General features: G+C 36.1%; 1 long non-coding RNA gene and 1 pseudogene across 2 annotated transcripts in view; one reads left to right on the plus strand and one right to left on the minus strand.

The window, feature by feature from the left end:
- The window catches only part of LOC140685792 (uncharacterized), a 218,277-nt gene that overhangs the window by 154,379 nt on the left and 41,840 nt on the right, over positions 1-22,058 (minus strand). The gene's annotated exons all lie outside the window — the stretch shown is intronic.
- LOC116276774 (small nucleolar RNA SNORA40) lies at positions 6,947-7,066 on the plus strand (annotated as a pseudogene).

The raw sequence follows: 22,058 nt of genomic DNA on the forward strand, positions 1-22,058 counted from the left end.
GCCATTCTGTCTCAGAGGATTTTCCAGCAGACAAGGGGACTTGTCTCTTCCACACAGAACCTAGGTCTAGGATGCCCAGATTGGGCCTTGACCTGTTCACTCCCCAGGGTAAGGGTCTACCCGTGCAGACTTTCCTCCTCCTTACAGATCCCTCCCAGGGATGCAGGTCCCAATCTGATGCTTTTTTTCTCATCCTGTTTGGTTACATGGAGAACTTTCTTGCAGCTTTGGTTGTATAGAAGTTCTTCTGTCAGTTTCTAGTTAGTTTTCCTGAGAACTGTTCACATGTAGATATATTTCTGATGTGTTTGTCGGGGGTGGTGAGCTCCACGTCATCCTACTCCACCACCTTGATCCCCTTCTCTCTCTACATTTTCTTTATCCATTGATTTATCAAGGGACACTTAGATTGATTCCATATCTTGGATATTGTGAATAATTCTACAAGGAACATAAAAATGAAGATAACTCTTCAAGATACTGATTTCATTTCTTTTGGATATATACTCAGAAGGGGTATATATACTGCTGGATTACATGGTAGCATTTTTAATTTTTAAATGTTTTCCATAATGGCTGGCCAATTTACATTCCTGCCAACAGTGCTCAGGGGTTCCCTTTTCTCTTCATCCTTGTCAATATTTTTTAACTTTTGTCTTTTGGTAGCAGCCATTCCATCAAGAGGTGATACCTCATTGGGGGGTTTGATTTGTATTTCCTTGATAACTAGTGACATGAGCATTTTTCCTATACCTGTTGGCAAAATTTTTATGTCTTCTTTTTAGAAATGTCTATTTGGGTCCTCTGCCCATTTTTCAGTTATCTGTTTTCTTGGTATTGAATTGCTGTTAGTGTTTAAGTGTGGCTAGAAGAATGTGTGTGGGTGCTGAGTAGCCAAATGAGTATAGATCCAACTTATTCTAGTCTAATACACCATCCTTACTACAGAGGCTAGAAGGCCAAAACTACATTTTTTTTCCATACTCCCTTTCATTTAGAATTCTGGATAGGATTTAAGTTCTACCAAGGATGTCCTTTTCTCAGATTTAGAAAGCCAAAGTAAAGTGATGACAATTCTGCTGCTACGTATACTGTTTCTATTGTAAGAAGCATCTGGAAGTGGTATCTCACATTGGGGCAGATTTCTGATCATGTGTCGTGTGTATTTTAGTCCCCTGACTATGGTAGCGGGGCTCGGTTCTGAAGTCGGCAGATGGAGCAGTGGCACCTTCACAATTCGACAAATGGCGTCCTGGTTGTAAAGGAGAGTTTCCTTTTGTCCTTGATGTTTCTGAAAGCCCAACCATGAGTCTGTTTCTCAGACTTTCACAATGATTCTGTAGATAATTGAATACCCTGTAGTAAATTTCTTCCTGCTTATGCTAACTAGAGAAAACTCTGTTTTCTGCAGTGAATTCCAACTGACAAAATTATCCAGGGAAAATCCAGAGGGAAAACATTTTATGACTCATGATAAAAGCAAAGAACTTCACCAAAACGAAATGGAATAATCAGAGAAGAGAAAGGAGAAAAAATACTGTAGTGTCATGAAAGGCAACAGGAAAGAAATTAGCAGCAGACTTAACATAGGCCACACCATGGACATAAGAAAAATCCTTTTTCTACGACTGTTATCAGAACGAACAAAATGAGGGCATGAAGGTTTGTTGTTTTTGTTTGTACTTTTTTTTACCTTCTAGTGTTTCTAGTGATTATATAGCAAGACCCAACCACAGACCTACACCATAGAAATCAGAGGAAAGCCAGCCTTGTTGAACCCTTCTTTTGGAGAAGAGAAATAGAAAGAGGTTTGTTCTAACAAGAGAAGACTGAGGAAAGACAGGCTCCAAGAGACTCACGCTCCACTGCTCACTTAGCCATCTAGGGTCAGGGCTGTCTGTGCCTTTGGGAAACCACATTTCTCGATATTCTCACTGCTCAATAGCCATCTACAAAGGCAGGTCACTCAGATTCCTTTGGTACTGGGCAAGCATGCACAGTTAAAGATATACTAGCCTCTTGTTTTTACTGAATTCTAATCAATAAAGAGATTATCACTACCATATACTTTGCTTTCAACATGATAGAAACAACTCATAGTTACACAGGGGCTGGCAGTCAGGTGTATTTTCCTTCATACTCTTCAATCATTTTACCTCTTATAGCGCTTTCTTCCTTTGTATTTTTATTTCCTTCAGGCTAACATTATACAACTTGGAGCTTACTTGGGCTACTGTATATTTCAATTGAAAGCTTTATTTTTTAAACATCCCTTCCAGTCTCTAGTATGAATCTAATGATTTACTCTTTACTTTTGTTCTATAGTAATAGCCATCTTGTCTTCAGTATCTTTTTTCAGAGAGGATCATAGAAACCACAGTATAAACTCCTGCACTACCACAAAGACTGTAACATTCAACGTCAAAAGAACACTATTATAGTTACCACTTACTAAGATAAAGTCAAGCTGGTACTGTCACAGTCACTGTGGAATTTACAGGTAATTAAGACGGCATATCTTCTACTGATCCTTATTTTTACCATTCAGAATAATGCCTCAACCAAAAAGGTACTTGTTAATTACTTGACATCCATATGCCTCCTCTCACGAAGGTTCACTTGGCTTCATGGTCTACCTATTTGCATTTATTAGTTCTTTACTTTCCCTCACTTAGTGTTATCTAAGAGCCTACAGACATCATGAGTTTATTGTATTTTTCTTCTTCTAGTCCATTTATACAAATGCTTGACTGAAATGACCCCAGATAGAAGCTGTAGACTCTGCTATTAACATTCACAACATTTAGAAAAATACTAACTTATTCCTTTTGTTTTCTGTTTCTTAGACAAGAATTTATGATTAAAACATACCAATGCTGATTTTTTTAAAAAAGACCTTAATAAGAGAAATGTATCAAACTTTTGAAAATTTAAATACCTATGCAGTCTACACTTCACTTATCCACAGATTTATTCTTAAATCTCTTCTATATTAAAACCAGTATTGTGGGAGAATCCCATTGTCTCTCACTTATTACTTTAGATAAATGGAACTAAGATTTGTCTACTATACTTGTCACTCTTAGAAACAACTCAAAAGCAGAGGGACCGTGTAGCAGGCGCCACATTTTGGGGGGGGGGGACAATAAATCCAATACCAGTTGTTTTGAAAATTATTCATGAAGAATAATACAAAAGTGTGTCATTTTATACAGATTGAGTACAAACTGCTACAGAAATCTACAGATTTGAGTAGAATTACTGAAAGGCATAAAGTACACAAAAGAAAGATGTTGTTAAACAAAAAAGCCAAATGATAAAATATAACCACTGTGCTGTTTTGAAATCGCTGTGTGTTCCAATTTTTGAAACTTCTATAAGCCTATAAATATAATACTGCAATGCTCCTGTCTCTTGCATGTCCTTAGTTGTTCTGACTGACGGGCAGTTTTTGTGGGTATATTTCCAGGGGAATTCAACTCTAAGGGAAAGGAACTTTTTTCTATCATGGCTAATCAGGCCACAAGTTCGCAGCAGCAAGCTCTCTGTCGTGCACAATCCCCCTTTCTCTCTCATGCACATGCACACCATCCCCCTCCACATACACACTCTGCCTGTCATTTGGCCCCCATACCCAGCCAATTAATCCTATTTGTCCTCAATGTCAGCCCTGTAAGTTGGTCCTTTTTCCTATCAGAAAATCTAATGCCATTTCATTTCTAAAGCTTTTGTACAACTGAATCACTTTGTGAATCAATGTTTTGAGGTCATGCATGTCCACGTACCTGTAAATCACATCTTCCACCCTAAAAGGTAGATATTCCTCAATCATTCTTTGGGAAATATCACCATGTCTATTTGCTCACATATCTATTAAAGTGTCTTTCCAGTCAATTTAAGTCACAGGTGTGGACTTGGAACCTGAGTCTCCCACCTGCCCAGGGTGTCCTACAAATTTAAAAATTGATTTCTGAATAGGCATTACACAAGCACTCTTCATGGACATTTTATAATTATTTAGTATATTTTTCAGCTGCTAGTAGAAATTGTGCAACACAAAAACATGATTAGGCATACATAGGACATACTTTTAATAATTGCTCTTCTTTTAAATATTTTTATTTTACAAAATAAATTTTATAGCCATTGTGAGATATCTTTTCCAGGGAAAAATTTAAGAAGACTTGGTAATAAACTGAAGAGACTACTGGATATCCTTTTGGTGGAATGCTGGAGACTCCTAGAAATTATCTAATTCTGTAAAGGGCCCTGCACCTTTCATTGCCTTTGAACTGGTTTACAGCTCTCTAAATTGTAAATAGCTAAAAGTAATACGATAATTCCTGTAATTCTTTCTGGTGAAGAGAGCCACTTTTGAGCCCATTCATAAATTCATTTCAACATTCTCTCTGTCACATAAATTAATGGTTCCTTGACTTCCCCTTGAACAAGCTGCGACACTGGTCTCATTCCCTTGTTAGTTGATGAGTTAAATGAAATCTTTGATGTGATCATTTTATATCTCTAAGAGTCATGATTTTACAACTCTCTTTAAAAATTTCTCTTAACTCTACAGTATGGAAATTCAAAATCAAAGTTTAATATTTTAAAAGCTTTCTACTGGTATGGGTGTTTTTCCATCTTAAACTGCTAATATCTATCTAATGCCACTATCATTATTACTGTGATTAACAAACACACACACACAAATACCAAAACTCTGATTTGACCTATTGAGAAACAAAGACAAAAATGCATGATTATTATAATAGCTCACTGTGTTTTCTTGAGGGATCTAGTGGATGAGGTGATTCCATACATCTCTTTGGCTGTTAGTTATTTTATACATAGAAAATGTATCCAGAACAAAGCCTGTTCCAAAGGTGTCACATGACATGATCTTTAATAGTAAAGCCCACCTAAGACAAAATTGTGAGGTGGTGAAGTTTAACTTGACACATCTTGTTTCTATGCAGCACCTACGATTACCTCTCATCCCCAAGCAGATCCCTTTTTCTTCCTTTTATTGAAGCCATGTTTCCCAGGCCAATATCTATCTCCTAGGAAAAGTGGAAATCATAAAGAGTTGGGGCTTTTGTTTGAATTTAGACTTGGTTCAAATTCCTGCTGTGTCACTAGTGATGTGACCTGGGCAAGTTAATACACGTTCTGACAGCCGGTTGACAAGGAAATAACAAATGTCAGAGGAGTGTGGTATTAGGAACCGCCTCTGTGGTGCCTAGCTCAGTTTGTGTGCATTCCTTCCTTCTCACCCACGATCTCATGGTTGTACCTTGGAGGGACACAACACCAGAGTCAGTACAGGCCCACCTCAGAGATGTTGTGAGTTCTTTCTAGACCACTGCAATAAAGGGGATATAGCAGTAAAGTGAGTCCCATGAATTTTTTGGTTTCCAAGTGTATATAAAAGTTATGTTTACACGATACTGTAATCTATTAAGTGTGTGATAGCATTATGTCTAAACAAGGTACACACCTTCATAAAAAATAATTTTGTTGGAAAAGTGGTGCCAATAGACTTGTTCAATGCAAAGTTACCACAAACCTTCAATTTGTAACAAAATATCTGCAAAGTATAATAAAGTGAAGCACAGTAAACTGATGCATGCCTGTAAATGTGGTTTTGTATGTGAAAACCTATATGGAAATTCTTGTGAATCCTATAGTTTGACAAACCCCAACTGATTACATAGAGGAACTAGAGGAAAATCTATGTGTAGGGTTATGATGTGTTGAGTCCAACAGGATTGCCTGGTTTAATGACCATACAGACAATGAGTTAGAATTAGGTGGGTCAGGGCCTCTCACCTACATAGCCAATGGAAGAGGTTGCATATGATCTTTTTATTTTTAAAATAAAATTTTGGAGGTGGGAGGCAACTAGGTTTGTTTATGTATTTATTAATGGAGGTACTGGGGGTTGAACCCAGACCTTGTGCATGCTAAGCATGTGCTCTGTGGCTGAGCTATACCCACCCCACTGCATATGATCTTAATTTCACTGTTATGCTTTTGGCACCCAAACTGAAATTGTTCATTCCCTATCTACACAGACATTCGCATGCTTGTCTTATAGTTTTAACCCATTCTACTTTACTATTTAGCCCCCATTACCTTAATCCATGTTCAGACATTTATTCTAAGAATTAAATGAGCTAATGTATTTGAAAGTACAAGCCCATGGCCTGGCACATGGAAAAAGTTCAATAGAATTTGTTGGATTTAAAACTACGTCTTGATTTATTAGATCCACAAAACCACTATCCTTTGAAATATAGTGGAGTAAGTTAACATGGCCAAATGCTTCTTGAATTTATAGGTTGGCCATTTTCCGTCATGGCCCCCTGAATAGCTAAAAGTCACACACATGTGGGTTTCAGTCTCTAGACCCCTGACCTATTCTTAGCCTACTGCTGACCAGTTCCTGCTACCTATTATTCAGTCACTAAGGTATTAAAATAAATGTTAACATGTGCTCCTTTCGGGGATATCTGATCTTAAATACTGAAAGAGGAGGATCTTATTATTGCTCTACCCTTGAGAGCCCAAGGGGCTGGCAAGAATCTACTTTTCCCACTTCACTCCTCTCAGGCCTGTGTCTTAGGTTAGTAAATTTATGCTGGACAAACCACAAAATATAAAATAAAAAGAAGAATAGATCCCAGATAGTGATGAGCTGCTCGTTAGACAGAAGCTGTTGTTTTGAGAGGCAAAGATCCTGAAAACAAACATTCTGTGTTTAAATTATTAACCTTAACACTTCTTACTTTTATGGGACACATTCTAAACATCGCAGATCAGACAGAAAGAGAATATATAATTATTGCTGTTTTTATTATAAAAATAAACTAAACCGAGGAATCAAAGGCTGCTTTAAAGATGTTCTTACTTTGACTTTTAAAAATTTTATCACATCTTTAAACAATGCACAGTTTTTGTTTTATTTGTGGACAAAGACTTGTAGACAGGTGCAAAAATAAATCCTCTTTTGCAACCCAGAACTCATTGTTCAGTATGAGTTTTGATACAGACAAGACGGAACAGGATACCTAAAACAGACTCAAGTGATGGGTATTGAACATAAAGATAGCTTCTGGGACTATGGAACTGGTAATTTAAAAGCATAAGATGAGAAATGATCAGTTACATTGATTTAGTACTCTGACTTTAATGTTCACATGAGACAAACATGGCTTCTTTTTTTAGGCTTTTATCTTGAAAAGTTCTGGACTTTACAAAAAACGGTGTCTGAAATTCAGAACCAGGCAGATCAATCTTCCCTGACGCCAAATACGTAATAGTCCTGAAGTAAATTGCTTGAGAAAATTGGATCCCAAAGATTACAGGTGAGCTGTTTTCTGAAGTGTGCTCATGTTCCACTGGAAATCAAAGCCCAACTAAAAGAATTATGGGCTGACTGACAACTGTTGATTGACCAAAAATCATTGAAAGGGCTGCCTTGAAGATTATATGACTCAGACATTGGAGGAACTAAGGGTTGATGGGCAATGGAAAGAATCAGAACATGTGTTAAATTCTTAAAAAGTTTATTGACTTAAATTATGTTACACAAAAAAAACTCTACACTTTTTATAGAAAAAAAATGCACAAGAATGAACTATAAAAACTTTGTTTTCACCAAAGTGTGCAAAAAAAAAAAAAAAGCACTGTTTCAACCCTCTGGATGTACTTACAAGTTCTAAGATGTCTAAAACATCTCTTGATCAAGGTTACTTCTTCTGATTTTAGTTTTGTTTCAGTTGCCGTTACCAGGTAGGTATTTTATAACTTACTATAAACTCTAACTCAAATGGGATAACCACTCAAAATGGAAATTTGCTTCAGGAACAAATTATACTCTAGACCAAAACTTCTGGAACACAGTGCTTTCTTCCAGTGCTGCTCAGATGTCTCCATGGAAACACTCCTTCCCACAGAGGAGAGTAAAGGTGCATCCCAGGGTCTCGGTATTTTAAGGCCCATAATAAGTGCATGATATCTTTGAAATCTGGATCTTATCTTTGAGAATTATGTAAAAACTTCTTATAAAATTTTTAAATTACTTTTCACCAGAAAAACACATCTACAGATGGAACTGAGTTTACAGAGCTGTACCCTTTCTCCTGAGACTTGCTGCTCCATGGGCAGTGGGAGGTAGGGGTGCACATCCCCAGACTTGCTAGCCTCTTCTTGGCTCAGGACCCCTTTTTACCTATCTAATAGAGACCTACCACCAAAATATCACTGCAAGGATACAGAGAACTTAAAATCACCTGCATTCAAAACACTGGTGGCCCTGTTACAGACTAATTGTCATGAATACGGCAAATTAAAAAAGATGTTGTTAAATGTCAGGTTTTGTGTCCAGACTGAATCTGTTTGCCTGCATCCTTGTGTTGACTGTCCCTAAGTGACTCATTATGTAACCTCAGAATTGCAGCTTTTAGTGGAAATGGAAAAAAATAAATTTTTCAATACATCCTGGGTGAAAGCAAACTGGTAAAAGACAAGAGAAAGAGAGACAGAGACAGAGAGATCGACAAGAGATAAAAGAGCATGCTAATTAACACATTTTCTAGTATACCCAGGCAATAGAAATAAAAGCAAAAATAAACAAATGGGCCCTAATTAAACTTACAAGATTTTGCATAGCAAAGGAAACCATAACTGAAACAAAATGACAATCTACAGAATAGGAGAAAATATTTGCAAAAGATGAGACTGGCATGGCTTAATTTCCAGAATATATAAACAGCTCATACAACTTAATAAAGAAAAAAAAAAAACCAAACAACCCAATGCAAAAATAGGCAGAAGACCTAAATAAGCAATTCTTCAATGAAGACATATGAAAGGCCAATAGGCACATGAAAAAATGCTCAATATCACTAACTGTCAGAGAAATGCAAATCAAAACTACAATGAGGTATCACCTCACACCAGTCAGAATGGCCATCATCGAAAAGTTCACAAATAATAAATGCTGGAGAAGGTGTGGAGAAAAAGGAACCCTCCTACACTGTTGGTGGGACTGCAGTTTGGTGCAGCCATTGTGGAAAACAGTATGGAGATTCCTCAAAAGACTAAAAATAGACTTACCATATAATCCAGCAACCCCACTCCTGGGCATATATCCAGAGGGACCCTTAATTCCAAAAGATACATGCACCGCAATGTTCATAGCAGCACTGTTTACAGTAGCCAAGACATGGAAGCAACCTAAATGTCCCATCGACAGGTGACTGGATAAAGAAGCTGTGGTATATTTATACAATGGAATACTATTCAGCCATAAAAATGATAAAATAATGCCATTTGCAGCAACATGGATGGCCCTGGAGAATGTCATTCTAAGTGAAGTAAGCCAGAAAGAGAGACAAATACCATGATATCACTTATATGTGGAATCTAAAAAAAAAAGACAAATGAACTTCTTTACAAAACAGAAACAGACTCACAGACATAGAAAACACACAAGGTTACCAGGGGGGAAGTGGGTGGGAAGGGATAAACTGGGAGATCAAGATTTGTAGATACTGACTAATATATATAAAATAGATAAACAAATTTATACTGTATAGCACAGGGAATTATATTCAATATCTTGTAATAGCTTATGGTGAGAAAGAATATGAAAGTGAATATATATGTATATTCATGTATGACAGATGCATTGTGCTGTACACCAGAAATTGACACATTGTAAACTGGCTATACCTCAATTTAAAAAAAATTAATACATGCTCTTTTTCAAGTATTTATAAAGCAACTCAAGCTGCTATTGAAATATTTTAAGCTTTCTTAAAACATTTTTGAACATTCAGATAGTTGAAGTGACAAATGTCCTGTATTCTGAATTAGACAGTTACTTCAAGTTTTCATTTCACTCTCATTATTCAGATCAACACTAAATGTCTAAGATCCATCATCTAATTTCCAAAAAGGAAAAGGAAAAATAAGGGGAAAACTACCTATTTATCTGTTTTGCAAGTTGAAGATTAAATTAATAGATGAATAAAATAAAGTACATCCTAGATTAATATACCTCCATCACCACTCCAAAATCTCTTGCCTCTTTGGTCTTTTATGAGGAATATTCTCTCATTCATTCATTCAACAAATAATTTTGAAATTTCTATGATCTTTCAGAGACTGCTGTAGGTACTGTAGAAACAGGTGTACAAGATGAAGCCCCAGCTCTTGAGAAGTAGACATACAGACATACAAGGAGCAGTAAAAGGGCACATATGACATCAGGTAGTGACTAGTGTTAAAGAGAAAAGTAAAGGATAACAAGGTGATAAAGAGTGCCCAGGCAAGTCTATTTAGAAGGAGAGTCCTGAGAGATCCTCTTTAAGACATGCTGTCCTTGACATTGGACTTGGCAATGATCTCATGGATTAGACACCAAAGACAAAGGCAACAAAATAAAAATAAACAAGCAGGACTATATCAAACCAAAAAGCTTCTACATAGCAAAGAAAACCATTGATGAAATAAAAAGGCAACCTATGGAATGGGAGAAAATATTTACAAACCATGTATCTGATAAGGGGCTAATATCCAAAAGATACTAAGAACCCATATACCTCAATAGCAAAACACTCAAACAATCTGATTTTAAAATGGGCAGAAGATGGGAATAGGCATTTTTCCAAAGACAACATACAGATGCCCAGCAGGTACATGAAAAGGGCTCAACATCACTAATTATAAGGGAAATGCAAACCAAAACCACAATGAGATTATCATCTCATACCTGTGAGTACAGCTATCAACAAAACAACAAGAAATAACAAGTGTTGTGAAGATATGAAGAAAAGGGAACACCTGTGTGCTATTGGTGGAAACGTAAAATCATATAGCCTCTATGGAAAACAGTATGGAGTTTCCTCAAAAAATTAAAATTTGAACTACCATATGATCCAGGAATTCTACTTCTGGGTATTTATTCAAAGAAAACAAAATCACTGTTTTGAAAAGATATCTGCAGCCCCATGTACATTGCAGCATTACTCATAACAACCAAAACATGAAAACTAGCTGTCCATCGACGAGTGAATGGATAAAGACAATGTGGCAAACACATGTGCAAATGTGCATGCAAATATGTACACAAACACACTGGAATATTATTCAACCATAAAGAAGGAAATTCTGTCATTTGTGCCAACATGGATGGAACTTGAGGGCATTATGCTAAGTGAAATAAGTCAGAAAATGATAAATACCATATGATTTCACTAATATGTGGAATCTTAAAAATAAACATTGAACTCATAGATACAGAGAACAGATTGGTGGTGGCAGAGGCGGGGGCAGGGGGAGGGGTGAAATGGGTGAAGTTGATCAAAAGGTACAAACTTCCAGCTCTAAGTCCTGGGAATATAATGTAAAAATAAAATAAAATAAAATAAAGACATGCTATTTGAACAGCAACTTGAAAGAAGTAAGAAAGGGAACCTGGTAGAGATCTGGGAGGAAATATGTCCCTGATTCCTGATAATACTTGGTGTCATCAAGGAAGAGCAAGAAATCACTGTGACTGAAGCAGAGTGATCAGGGAGGCTGGCGGTAGATGAGTTTGGAATAGTGGTCAGGGGCCAGACCCTGCAAGGCCTTGGAGGCCTTTGATGAGGATTTTGAATTTTGTTTTTAGTATGATGGGAAATGTTAGAGAAATTTGAAGAGGGAAGCGATGTGATTCCACTTACATTTTAAAAGACCACTTTGACTGCTGTGCAGAAAGAACAGACTATGGAAAATAAGAGGCAGGGAGACCAGTTAAGTAGGTGTGCAGAGTCTAGACATGAGATGATGGTGGCTTCAACTGGCCTGAAAGCTGTGAAGATCGTGGGAGATTGTTGGATTTGGGAGACATTTTAAAGTAGAGCCCACAGAGAAGTTATGTAGTAGGTTGAATGGTGGCCCCTAAAAAGGGTATGTCTACATCCTAACCCCTGGAACCTGTGACTATGACCTTATTTGGAAAAAGGATATTGGAAGATGTAATTAAGTCAAGGATCTCTAGATGAGCTACTTCTCGATTACTGGGGTATACCCTAAATTTAATGACAAGTATCCTTATAAGAGCCAGAAGGGGAGAAGACACAGACACAGGAAAAAAGGGGAGAAGGCAATGAAGATGGAGGCAGAGGGCAGCCCTGCAAACAACTCGATTTCAGACATCTGGCTTCCAGACCTGTGAGAAAATTGATTTCTGTTATTTTATGCCACTAAATTTGTGGTAATTTGGTACAGCAGCCCTAGGAAACAGGCTGATAAATTGGATACAGAATATGAGTCTATAGCTTAGGAAAAGGCCAGGGTTAGAGATGTACATTTGGTACTTGTCTGTATATTATTACTTTGAAAGCCATGACTCTGAAATCAATCAGCAGGAACTAGTGTAGATAAAGGAGAGAAAGGAGCTGGTGCCTATCCCTGGAGTACTCCACATGGAGAGGTCAAGAAAAAAAAGAAGCAATCACAAAAGTGTGGTAGAAAGAGCCGTAAGTTATATGGATATGGACGAGGAGATCAGGAAGAGTGGTGTCACTGAAGCTACAGGAAGTGTCAAGGAGAGAGCAATCAACTTTGAAAAATGCTGCCAAAAGGTTCAGTAAGATGAGGACCAAGACTCTACCACTGGATTTACTGAGGTAGAGATTGTTTACGATCTTGTCAAAGATGATGTCAGTGGTGAGACAGAAAAACATTTTAAGAAACTTCCCAAGGTCACCCTGCTGAAGGCATTGCAGGGCTCAAATAGACAGAAAAGTTTAAGCATTGTTAAATCTTATAGGTTCCACTATGCTTTGTTATACAGCTGGACAAGGGGCGTTGTCAAGTAGAATTAGGATAAATGCTACTTATCCAGTTTATTGATGTAAAGTAATCACCATCATCATGATCATAGTTATCATTCATTGAATGTTTACTACATACTAGGCCCTGTGTTGAATAATATAAAAACATATATGTAATCTTATCCTTCTATCAACATTGAGAAATAGGCTTTATTCTCATTTTACAGATGAAAAAATGAAATCAGCTTTGGGGCTTAATATTTTATCATAGTTAGAACCTCTAACATCAAATGATTCCACACCTAAGGCATGAAGCATTTTACATTACTTCCGGTTAGGGAATTGTACTGTCTTTTGTCGGAGAGATAGAAATACTTTCTTTACTTTTCTTCCATTTCTACTTGGGATTTCTAGAACTCTAGAGCACAGAAATTGAAGGCCAAGGTACATCTGAAAATTTTACTGCTCCATTTGGCATGTGACCTAGCTGACAAGATGTCAAAACCCACATGGAGAAAATTATGCTATGGAGTAATTGTGTACCAGACATTGTGCTAGATATTTTACATGCATGAATTAATACAACCAATGCTCAATGAGGCTAAGTGTTGAAGTAACTTAGCCAAGGACCTGTATCTAATAAGAGGCAAGACTAAGATTTCAATCCAAGTTGGTCTAGTTTTAAAATCCATTTCCTTTACCACAAACTGCTTACATACCCTACACATTGGGATACTGGTTGTTATCATGAGAAGGGAATACTAAACTGGGAGGGAACCTATAATGTATCTGGTCTTATTTTACCTTTCTAGCTTTTGTTTATGTTCCTTTATATGTACCCTGTGTTTTAGATAAATAGCTTACATTTTCCTATTAAGAATTTGTTCACCATAATTTACTTTGCTTTACTTCTGTTTATCTTTGGTAAAACCAGTTCAAATGCTAACTCCTACATGCAGTCTTCCTTGATCTCTCTCAGAGCTGCCCTCCCTTTATAATCTGTAGCTCTTGTACAGAAAGTATCCCTAAGTGCCTTGTACTGAGATTATATGTTTGTATTTTTTCTCTTGTTCTATTCTATAGCATTCTTAGAGGCAAAGGCTATCTTCATTTCTGCATATTTTAACAGTGTCTTTAATGATACTCAATTTATAGACTTCATTATTTTGAAAAAAAATGTTTTATAAGTTATGATTAAATGCAATCATGTCTGAACAGACACCTTTCTTATGGGGTTAACCATAGGTTCAGCTCTTTCAAAAACAGATTATACCAGTGACTCCCTAATTTTAATATGCATAGGAATCCACTATGCATATTATTCTTATTAAAATGAAGATTATGATCCTATAGGACTTGAGATTCTGTATTTCTAACAAGCTCCCAAATGATGTTAACACTGCTGACTCACAAACCACTTTGAATAATGAGAGATTTTAATCCTAATGAAACACTATAAATCTTTGTCAACAATTAAGGATGTTGTAGCCACCTGACTAGATAATACCCTACTTTCCAGACAGGCTAACCAAATTCCCTTTTGTTCCCAAGGCAACACATACTCCAAATCTATACCTAGGCAAGGAAAAAAGAATGAGTTATCTTTAACCCACTGAGTAGATGTTTAATTGTTACCTGGGGGACATTAATAAGGAAGATATTCTTTCTCCACTGACTTAGCACCACTTAATTTCTATGTGCACTGTATTTTCATCTTTGGAATAAGAACAATTACTTCCTATTTGAAACTGGGAAATTCTTAAAATCTTGTATTTAGGTTAAATTCTTATGTGTAAAAAGGATGTGAAATTTTAAAATTTATACAGTGTTCAGATACAGATATTAGTCATCTTAGCAGAAGTCACCAAAGGCATCTTGGGTCCTCCAGCCCAAACTGCACTTGCATAAGTGAACCCAGGGGACAACACATGAAGCCCAGACAAGCTGTCCCAGTTGAGTTCTTCCCTTCCCAGATAACCCACAAAATCTTAAGCCAATATTATTTTTAAATATCAAGTTTTGAAATGATTTATTATGCAGCCATAGATAACCATTACAGGAGGGTACTGTTCCTTCCCTGGAAGACAGAGGTAGCCATGAATGTTTGGTATTGAGGAAAAAAAAAAAGAAGGTGAGGTAAAGATAAAATATCCTACTAAAATAATATACAATCAAGGATGTACAAACAAGGAAAAATACAAAATAGCAACAGCAACAACAAAAAATATTTATTAAAAAGATTGTACTCACTGTAGCAAAATTAGAGAACATTCATGAAGTAAGGAATTGAGTTAGTCACCCAAACTCCCCTCCTGCTATTATTGCTGTTTCAGGAAAATACAACACAAATAAATACAAACAGAAAAAACAAGACATTCAACACCTACTAAAATTCTGATAATTATATAGCAGAAAATTATTATCGAGACATTTTGGTGCATGATAACCTAAAAGGAAACATGAGGCACAAAAAGTCTAACAAAATTTTGCAAAATAAATTTAATATCATTGAACACATAACCGCTGATATTAGAGAATGGCATAAATTTTAAGTTCAAAGTCTGAAAACAGAAATGGAAAACCAGAGGAAGATATGAATGGATTCAACCAAACTAGGGACAAACACTGAAGTGAAAGACAAAAAAATCTCAAGAATGGACACTGAATTACCAGTACCCAAGGAAGAATAGATATGCCCCAAAAAAGGGCAAAAGACAGAGGATGGGAAGGAAAACAAGAATTAAAAACTTAAACTATAATAAAGGTATGTGATAATATATTCAAAATATTGAGAAAAAAGTCAACTAAGAACACTATGCCCAGCAAAGTTATTCTTCATAAATGATCAAGGCTTACACAAACAAACAAAAAAACTAAAGGAGTTCAGCACTACTAGTCCTGACTTAAAAGACATCCTAAAGGGAGTTCTTTGAATGGAAATAAAAGGATGCTAATTCACTTTGTAAACACATATAAAAGTAGTGTAAAATTTACCAGTAATTGTAAAGATACAGTCAAAGTTAGATTCTCTAATATGGTAATGATAATGTATTTCACTTACAACTCTAGTTAAAAAGTTAAAAAATTATTGAAAAGTACGATAACTAAAATAATCTGTTATTAGGTACACCATATAAAATATATGTAAACAATAATATCAACAACCTAAAATGTAAGGGGAGAAGTGTAAAGGTTAGTAATGCTATCAAAGTTAAGTTGTTAACTTTGTCTAAAATAGGCTATTATAATTTTAAAATATTTTACATAAGCCTCAAGATAAGAAGAAATAATGGATCTCCAAAAAGAAAAAAAAGGTAAACAATGAACAAAATGACAATAATACACCCTTACCTGTCAATAATTATTTTAAACATAAATGGATAAATTCTCCAATAAAAAGACACAGAATGGCTGAATGGCTAAAAACAAAACAAAAAACCAAGATCCAATGATTATCTACAAAAGACTCACTTTAGCTTTAAAGGCACACAAAGACTGAAATTACAGGAATGGAAGAAGATAAACAAAAAGCAAGAGTAGCTATAATCATATCAGACAAAATAGACCCTAAACTAAAAATCGTAAGAGACAAAGTCATTAAATAATAATAAAGGGGTCCATCAAAAATATGTAACAATCATAAATATTCACCCAACATGAGAGCAACCAAATATATAAAACAAATAAACAGCAATACAATAATAGTTGGGGACTTTAATATCCCCATTCTCAACAATGGCTAAATTTTCCAGAAAGAGAATCAGTTAGGAAACATCAGATTTGAACAACTACAGACAAATGAACCTAATAAACACATACAGAAAATTCTGTCCAGCAACAGAATATACATTCTTTTTAAGCACATGGAACATTTTCTAGAATAGACCATATGTTAGGCCACAAACAAGTCTTGGCAAATTCAAGAAGACTGAAATCATACCAGATATGTTCTCTGACCATAATGTCATGAAATCAATAACAAGAGAAGGAGGGAAAGCAAGATGGTGGAGTAGAAGACATGGAGCTCACCTCCCACCATCAAAATACACATCAAAAATACATCTACATGTGGAACAATTATCATGGGAAACTGGAAACCTGCAGAAGAACTCATACAACTGAAGTTGCAAAAAAGATCTCAATGGGTAGGATGGAAATAAAAGGCATCGGATTGGGACCTCAGCCTCTACGAGGAATCTATACGGAAGAGAAGGTCTACACAGCTGGACATTACCCTGGAGAAAGACCAAGTCAAGCAACAATCTGGGCATCCCAGTCCTGGGGTTCTGTGTGGAGTAGACAATCCCCCTTGCTTGCTGGAAATCCGCTGGGACAGACAGAAGGGCGGAGAAACATAGACTCCACTTTCAAGGAGCATGCTTATGTTGGCTTGCCAACAATAAAGGCAGAGGGAACTTTACACTGGCAGCTGCTGCCTCACTGCACTCCTCAAACCTAATGCAGGAACACCTGAGAAGATGTTCTGATCTGGAAAGAGACTTATTCTAGCTGCATAGAGACATACTGGCGTGCCTGGGGTGTGATCCAGGTGGGGAGAATGTGGCCATTGTCAGGATGTGCATGAGGTTCTGCAACAAAAGCAGGACAGGACTATGCACTGAATTTTGGGCAGACAGGACTCTATCTAGCTACAGAGAGATAGCCTGGAGGGCCTGGGGCATGGTCCAGGTAGCGTGACTGTGGCCACTGAAAGCATGCTAAAAAGTATGCAGCAGTCCATCTCCCAGTGAGAGCAGCCCAGCTCAACCCACTCCACACTGCAACTTAGCACTAGATTTGGGCAGACGAGTCCTGGGATAAGCCTACTAGAGAGGTAGCCTAAATTTCAGGTTGCCGTACAGCCACCTAATTTCCTGTGGCACAACTCCCTGACTCTCAGCCCTGGCCAACTCCGCAGCACAGATTTGCACTAGATCTGGGACAAACGCAACAGAAAAAGGGATACAATCTTGGGTTGCCTCTGAGTGGAACTGCAGACACCTATATAGGTGGAGCATAGGTCCTCTGTAACCACACAATCCTCATCTGTTTTAGCAGTCAACTCATTTGGGAAAGAGCACACACTCAAGGACAATGATGACTGAAAGAACTTGACCCTCAGAGCTTCTGTTCCAAAAATTGGGGAGCAGACCCCATCTTTGACAAGGCAGTGACAGTCATGGAACAGAGAAAGCCCTGCATTACAACCTACATAGACTCTAAATGCCCCTGCATCAACCATACCCTATCAAGGTATAATGTCCAGCACATACTGAGGAAATGTGTGCCCAGAGTCCATACCTAAAACAGCCTTGCACCAAAGACTTTGGACACATACAAGCTACACACAGATGCTCCCACATAAAAACACCCCTTCAAGACCACAGTAGATAACAGTTTCTCCTAAATTCATAGAGGCAGAGAAAGTTATGTAAAATAAAAATGCAGAAGAAATATTACCAATTAAAAGAAATTCCCTGAAAGAACAAATCCCCTGAAAGAACAAATAATAAAACAGAGCTCACCAGTCTATTAGACTGCAAGTTCAAAAGGTGGTAATAAAAATTCTAACTGAATAAAGAAAGATTATCAATAGAAATGCAGATCACTGTAATGGTGAACTAGAACCCATACAGATGAACCAGTCAAATAAAATGACAATTCAATTGCTGAAATAAAAATTAATCTAGAAGCAATGAATAGTAGGTTAAATGACACAGAAGAATGAGTAATTGATTTGGAGATAGAACAATGGAAATCACCCAATCAGAACAGCAGACAGAAAGACAAATTGAAAATGAAAGCAACATGGGACATATAGGATAATATAAAACATGCCAAATTATGCATAATGAGGGTTCCAGAAGGAGAAGAGAGAGAGATTTTAAAAATGTATTTGAAGAAATTATGGCTGAAACTTCCCAAATTTAAGAAGGAAGCAGATAGCCATGTACAGAAAGCACAGAGGGTCCCAAACAAGATGAACCCAAACAGACCCACACCAAGACATATCATAATTAAAATGGCAAAAATGAAAGATAAAGACAAGATTCTACAGGTGGCAAGAGAAGAACAAAGAGTTAAAAAGGAACCTCCATAAGGCTATCAGCTGATTCTCTGCAGAAACTTTACAGGCCAGAAGGGAATGGCATAGTAATATTCAAAGTCCTGAAGGGGAAGAACCTGCAACTGAGGATATTCTACCCAGGAAGATTATCATTTAGAATAGAGGAAAAATAAAGAATTTCTCAGACAAACAAAAACTAAAAGAACTCAGCAACACTAGACCTATTCAAAAGGAAATAGTAAAGCATCTTCTCTACATAGTAAAGAAGCAAGAAGCTTAGGAAAGGGGAAAATCACAATAGGAAAGGCAACTATATAAAAGGATCGATGGTAACTTAAGCCAGGATGTAGATTAAAAAACAATAAAAAATTTTGTAAAAGTGATTATAAGTACAACAACAGTAAAAGGATAAGCATGAAGATGTAAAGTAGAATACCAAAATCACAAAATGTAGAGAAGGGGAGTAAAAAAGTTTAGATATTTTAGAATGTTTGAATTTGAATGACTATCAATTTAAAGCAAGTCGATACAGATATGGGTCAACATACTTGAACTCCATGGTATCTACAAACTAAAAATATGCAATAGTTCACAAAAACCAAAAACAAACCAAAAAAAAAAAAAAGAGAGAGAGAGAGAGAGCTCAAGCATACTGCAAAGGAAAATCATTAAACCACAAAAGGAAAATCAAAAAGAAATGAAAAAGAAGTACCAAAAAATTAGAAAACAAGTAATAAAATGGCAATAAACACATGTGAATCAAAAATTATTTTAAATATCAATGGACTAAATGCTCTGATCAAAAGATAAAATGAATGTTTGGATAAAAAAACAAGAACTTCAATAAGCTGCATACAAGAGACTCTCACTTTAGGGAAAAAGACACTCAGACTGAAAGTGAGGGGTTGGAAAAAGCTATTTCATGAAAATGGAAATGACCGGAAACCAGGGGTAGCAGTACTCCTATCAGACAAAACAGATTTTAAAAGAAAGTCCATAAAGGAAGACAAAGAATGGATAATAATAATACAATAAATAAAGGGATAAATGTAAGAAGAGAATATTATACTTGTTAACATATACACACTCAATATAGGAGCACCTAAATATACAAAACAAGTACTAGCAGCCATAAAAGGAAAAATGGAAAATAATACAATAATAGTAGAAGACTTTAACACCCCTCTGACATCAATGGACAGATCATCCAGAAAGAAAATCAATAAGGCGTCAGTGGTATTAAATGATACAACAGACTAAATGGACTTAATTGATAGCTACAGGATACTACATCAAAGACAAACAATAAAAAAACTCACAATGCATATACTTTTCAAGGGTGTATGGAACATTCTCTAGGATAGACCACATACTATGTCACAAAACAAGCCACAACAAATTCTAAAGGATAGAAATTATTTCAAGCATCTTTTCTGACCACAACAGTATGAAATTAGAAATCAACCACAAAATGAAAAAACAGGAGCAGAATAAACACATGGAGACTAAACAACATGTTACTAAAAAACCATTGGTCAATGATAAAATCAAAGAAGAAATCAGAAAATACCTTGAGATAAATGGCAATGAAGACACAACCTTACAAAATTCTATGAGATACAGCAAAAGCTGTTCTAAGAGGGAAGTTCATAGTGATACAGACCTTCTTCAAGAACAAGAAAAATCTCAAATAAACAACCTAAACTATCATCTAAAAAATTAGACAAAGAAGAATAAGCAAATCCCAAAGTCAGCAGAAGGATGGAAATATTAAAATTCAGAGAGGAAATAATGATCAAAAAAAAAAAAAACCTCTAGAGAAAAATGAGTAAGACCAAGAGCTGGTTTTTGTTTTTTTTTTGAAAAGATAAACAAAACTGACAATCCTCTAGCCAGGCTCACCAAGAATAAAATAAAGAGGGCCCAAATAAACAAAATAAGAAATAAAAGAGGATAAATAACAACTGATACCACAGAAATACAAGCAATTCATAAGAAAATACTGTGAATAGTTAGATGCCAACACACTGGACAACCAGAAGAAATGGACATGTTTTTAGAAACAGAGTCTGCCAATACTGAGTCTAGAAGAAACAGATGATTTGAACAGACCAATCACTATAAGTAAAATAGAATCTGTAATAAAACTACCTGCAAACAAAGTCCAGGACTGAATGGCTTCACTGGGGAATCCAACAAATATACAAAAAAGAACTTATACCTGTCCTTCTCAAACTTTTCCAGAAAAATGAAGATGATGAAACATTCTTAGATCTAGTCTATGAGGTCACCATCACCCTAATACCAAAATGAGACACTAGAGAAACAGAAAATTAGATGCCAATATCTTTGATGAATATAGATCTCAAAATCCTTAACACACTACTAGACTGAATCCAATGGTACATAAAAAGAATCATATAGCATAATCATGTTGGACTCATTCCATGGTTACTAGGATGAGGCAATGTGTGCAAACCAATATATGTGATACACCACATTAACAAAAGGAAAGATAAAACCAAATTATTTTAATAGATGCAAAAAAAAGCATTTGACAAAATTCAACATCCATGTATAAAAACTCTTACCAAAGGGGGAATATAGGGACCATATCTCAACATAATAAAGTCAATTTACAACAAACCTGCAGCTAACATCAGACTCAACAATGAAAACCTGAAAGCCTTCTGACTAAATTCAGGAACAAGGCAAGTCACTTCTACTCAACATAGTTTTGGAAGTCTTAGCCACAGCAGTCAGACAAGAAAAAGAAATAAAACGTATCCAAATTGGAAGAGAAGAGGTAAAACTGTCACTGTATGCACAAGACATGATATTCTATATAGTGAACCCTAAAGTCTCTACACAAACCTATTAGAACAAATAAATGAATTTAGCAAGGTAGTAGGATACATTAATATACAGATCTTTTTTGCATTTCTTTACACTAATAATGAAATATCAGAAAGTAAAAAATAAAAATCCCATTTAAAATTGAATCAAAAAATAAAATGCCTAGGAATAAACATCCTTGGAGGTGAAAGACCTATATGCTGAAAACTATAAAATGATAATAAATTGAAGATGATTCAAATAAATGGAAACATATCTTGTGCTCTTGGATTGTAAGAGCTAATACAATTAAAATGATCATACTA

Source organism: Vicugna pacos, chromosome 2 (genome assembly GCF_048564905.1).
Source record: "Vicugna pacos chromosome 2, VicPac4, whole genome shotgun sequence".
Taxonomy (NCBI): Eukaryota; Metazoa; Chordata; class Mammalia; order Artiodactyla; family Camelidae; genus Vicugna; species Vicugna pacos.